Raw genomic sequence first — 4,992 nt, 5'->3', positions numbered from 1 at the left:
GTCGGTGTTTGAATTGCACCCTGCTCCATGTAACCACTCAGCCTCTGCACCCCAGCACTCCTTCCTCACTTGCCACGCATTTCTGCAATTTGATCTCAAAGTAAATTTCATCCTCCTTATCAAACGCATGACCAGCCCAGTTGGTCCTCCTCCTCCCCAGATTCTATAATATCTGAATCCGTTGACCAACCATGTTTTCTGGATTCCCCCTCCACCTGGGCTTCTTGGGGTCTCTCCCTTGGTTTTCATCCGATTTCCCCCCAACCTCTTCCTTCTCCTCAGGCATGGTCACTGGTTGCTCCACGCCACCCTTTCCATGGAAACTACAGCTTTTATCCTTTCGCCAGTTCTTATAACTACAGCAGCCTAGACAATCTCTACATTTCTATCTCCAGCTCAGGTTTCGGTCCTGGAAAGGAGATCTGTTTCTTGCACATCCCCAAACAGATGTCACCTTGAACTCAAGAGGTCAAAAGGTAAACTCGTAAGCGAACCGTACAGCTTTTGTTGGAGTTTTCTGGATCTTCCTGATCACTGCCCAATCCTTCCAGGTACTCATTCCCGGTATCTAAAAACTTTCCTTGGTCCTTTTGACTTGTGACAACTCTCTCCTCCATCTCTGTCAGACCCAGTCAGCTCTATCATCTAAAGGACCCTTCTGTCTCCCTCCTCAGCCACTCCCAAGGCCACGAGCAGAGATGAGGCCTCACCAGACCCTTCCATGGTCTCCAGTGCAACGGGCTTCTGATTACGCCCTTGGACAGTACGCTCCTCCACTCAGATCCATCCTGCATGTCAACAGCAGACAAATCTTCCCAAAGCACTGTCACTCTTCTGTTCAAAAGCTATCAGTGGGCTTCCCTGGTGGCGCAGTGGTTGAGAGTCCGCCTGCCGATGCAGGGGACATGGGTTCGTGCCCCGGTCCGGGAGGATCCCACATGCCGCGGAGCGGCTGGGCCCGTGAGCCATGGCCACTGAGCCTGCGCGTCCGGAGCCTGTGCTTCGCAACGGGAGAGGCCACAACAGTGAGAGGCCCGCATATCACAAAAAAAAAGCTATCAGTGGTTCCACATTATCTAACGAAAAGTCCCCAATTCCTTAACCTGAGGCTAATGTAATGATAGGGCCTCAATCTACTCTTTTTACTTTTTCTTCTCCTACACTCTTTCATGCCACAAAGAAACTAAACTCTGGGCTCTTCCTGTTTTCTGAGCTTTCCTGCACTATACTTTTATTGTATTATTTCCTCCATTAAGAACAGATTTTTTTCCCCCTGTTACCAGATGGTTAAATGTTGGCAAATCCTTCCAGCTTTAGTTAAAATGTCCCCTCCATGAAATCCCTGGTACACCAAGTGGAAAAAAAAAAAAAAAATCATTCAATTGTTACTCTTCTACTATATAACATTTATTAAGTAATTAATAAATGCAGACATTGTACTTTCAACAGCCTCATAAGGTATTATCACTGTATCAGTTTTAAAGATCAGAAAACAGGTTTGGAGAAGGTATATAAACTTGCCCAGTGGTGCAAGGCAGTCAACAGAGCACATGATTATATCCTCATTTATGGCAGTTAACATGTCTGACTTGGGACTTTGTATATTTGAGTATCAACTCCACCAGAGAGATATAAGCTATTTGAGGTCAAGGTGAATGCCATGTATGAATACATTGTAGCACATCACAGCACCTAGCACATGGGACGCACTTCAATGATATTCATGGAATTAATGAATTATATGACTTAACTTCTCTGTGACACAGTTTTCTTTCCTGTAAAATGGAGATAATAAGAGCACCTTCCTTGTGCCCTGGTTGTTAGCATTCAGTGAGTAAATCGAGTAGAGTTCTCAGAACACTATAGGGCACACAGCACGTGCTACCTGAATGTTAGTTACACCAGGGGCTGCCATGTTGATTGCTGCCGATTTGTGCCTCTTAAATGTCCGAGATGAAAGTGCTAACCCTAAGAGGAGAAACATTTTAGCATTATGCTGGGCTGGTACAGATTTTCTTCCATCTTTATTTACTGCCTGAATTTCTTTGGCAGGTGACTCAGAATCACCACATTCCCCAGGAGGTACTCAGAACCATCACTCTATCGTGCTGCCCAGTGGAATGGGACTAAGTCAGCACCACATGCCAGGTACTCCTGGGTCCTGGACTCCTGAGGGCCAGGTAGAATCAAAAGGGTCAGTATCCTTTCACCAGACTTTCCAGAAGATACCCCTTTAATAAGACCAGATTCACGGCATCTTCAGAAGGAATGATAAATATACAGACATTAATGTCTATGAGATGCACAGACTATGTCAGTATAATATGAAGTTATGATGTAATTATAACTAGTGAAGAAACAGGAATAAATAATTACATGAAAATTGTTATCCTTGTAATAACAAAAGCTTTCTAGAAAAAAGCATATCGAAAGACCTCTCTTAAGAAAACACATATATTAATACATTTAGGCACAAAAAATGGTTACATACATGAAGACACTAGTTTCGACTTTCTATTTAGTCATTCAGTTGACATTTGCTGGGTAAATGCTAGAGCTAGACACTGCTATGAACCAGGGATGCAAAGATGAATGGGTTAAGTCTTTGTGTTCAAGAAATATATCCAGTGGTTCTCAGTGGGAGAGGAAGGTGACTTTGCCTCCAGAGGACAACTGGCAGTTTCTGGAGACATTCTTAGCTGTCCTGGCTGCATGGGGAGGTGGTGGGATGGGAGGGGGGCAGGCAGTGCTACTGGCATCTAGTTACTAGAGGCCAGAGATGCTGCTAAACATACTACAACGCACAGGACAGCCTCCAAGACAAAGGGTGACCTGTCCCCACAAGTCAACGGTGTCAAGGTTAAGAAACCCTGATACAGACTTATTCCTGATAACCTGAATCTGAGACTGGAAGTGAAATCAACATCTACACAACCATATGCAATAGAAGAAATGAAGGACATTGTTCCACACTGAATTTTCTGTTATTTTGCTCAGTCGATAAATTCTCTGGTGCCTCCATATTTTATTAATTGCATTTGTTCTTTAAAAAGAAAATGACCTGAAACTTTGTTTTCCCTGCCACCCCAAGAGACATCAGCTTCAGAAACCCTGTTCCACTGATTCCCATGACTCAAGGGCAGAGCCGTGTGGCACGTTCTCCACAAAGTGGCTCTTCTGATGAGGCCTCCTCATGTCAGCTGGGCAGGGGATGGGGTCACCACACGCAGGCTACAGCAGCTGAGTATCTGTAATCTGTCCCAGACCTGACGTTCTGGATGAGATCTAAATTTCCATGTTAAAGAAAAGCACTGAGATTTTTAGATTCTGCAAATGCCATCTGCTATAGAGAAAGGAAGAACAAGAAAATAATGTAAATAGAAGAAATAGAAAGAGAAACCCATTTTGACAAATGGCAAAAAAAGATAAGCACAGGTTTCCAGGACAGATCAGTGATTCTCATAATAAATGCCTGTTTTACTCCAGAACGTTAAATTCTATTTTTTGGCATAACTCACTGTACACGCAATCCAAGATCCATTAAATTAAATCTTAGCATCTTAAACTTTTCTTCTGTCATTTATAAATATATAACAAAATTATTGGATGGAATTCTCATCTTCTTTCAAAAGGCCTGCTTAATATGAGTCAATGCGGTGTTGGTTCAGGTCACATACATAGGAACGGGATCATTTTGTCACCACTGCCATTTGTATGTCTGTAAATCTGTGGCTCTAGATTCAAACTGCGGACCTAAGCAGAGCTGCTTCAAACCAAGAGATGAACTGGATTTTATATACAGCTGATGAAATAACATTAAAAGAACTACTATGATTCAATATATTAGACATTTGTTTCATTTTTTTGTTTGTTTTGAACTGGGAAAATAAAATAGTGGAAGTTTTGCGTAAAACTAAATTTTAAACAAGCCATTTTCCCAACAGGTCTAAACCTGGAGATACAAAGTTGATTCAGATAATTCCTTGGAAATAGTTTCACCCTCTTAGTGACAGGACAAGCGAAGGTTCAGCCACCTAGAGGGCACAGAAAACACAGGACCATATTAATGACCACGGTTGCTGCCTGGCTGGCCTCTCATTTTGGCCTCTTAAGAGAAATGCCTCTTACTTCAGAAAACACTCAAAGTGGCTGAGGGGAAATTGAGACTCAAATTTTTATTTCTGTTTTCCTGATGCATATTCATTTCACCAAAATATGAAAAGCACTATCACAATGAAGTATTATCCAGAAGAAGCCACATGTATCTGGTGTTCAGCTAAGTGCTCTGTTATGGAAAGTCAACAGACTAAGTCCTACAGCCTAACGATTTAGAAGTAGCTTGGATACCCGTGCCTTTATGTAAATCCATGTGTAATGGAAAGGAAAGAAAAGCGCTCGATAGAGATGCAAGTAAAATACAAAAAAGGCGTCTAAATATAGGAAGTCTAAGGTTGTCCTCCTCAATATCTTACCCATAGCAAGATGGCTAATTTAAACCTTATCTCCATTTCAGTAAAGGCATGTTTACCATGAGAGTGGCGAAAACTATCCAATATTTAATGCAGTACTGTGTGCTGAAAAGAGCAAAGATTTTTTTTTTTTTACTCAAGTAGAGGTTTAATTAGCTAAATTCTGAAAGTGCTTTGTTCTCTGAGTCTTGTTTTCCTCATCTGTAAATTTCTGTCTATGCTAGTCATCTCAGGTTGCTATAAAAAAAAATACCATAGACTGAGTGGCTTAAACAAGGGAAATTTGTTTCTCACCGTTCTGGAGGCTGGGAGGTCCTAGATCAAGGTGTCAGCTGATTACATTTTCAGTGAGAACTCTCTTCCTGAATTGCAGAAGGCTACTGTCTGTGTCCTCTCTCTCCTCCCTCATGGCCTCATCTAAACCTAAATACCATCACCTGAGGGTTAGGGACTTCAACACAGGAACTTGGGGGAGGGGACCTAATTCAGTCCGTGGCACTCTCAACGTTGCTGAATGGATTGC

Source organism: Kogia breviceps, chromosome 13 (genome assembly GCF_026419965.1).
Source record: "Kogia breviceps isolate mKogBre1 chromosome 13, mKogBre1 haplotype 1, whole genome shotgun sequence".
NCBI classification, from domain to species: Eukaryota; Metazoa; Chordata; class Mammalia; order Artiodactyla; family Physeteridae; genus Kogia; species Kogia breviceps.
The sequence above is the reverse complement of the archived record's forward strand: the minus strand, read 5'-3'. Positions refer to the sequence as shown.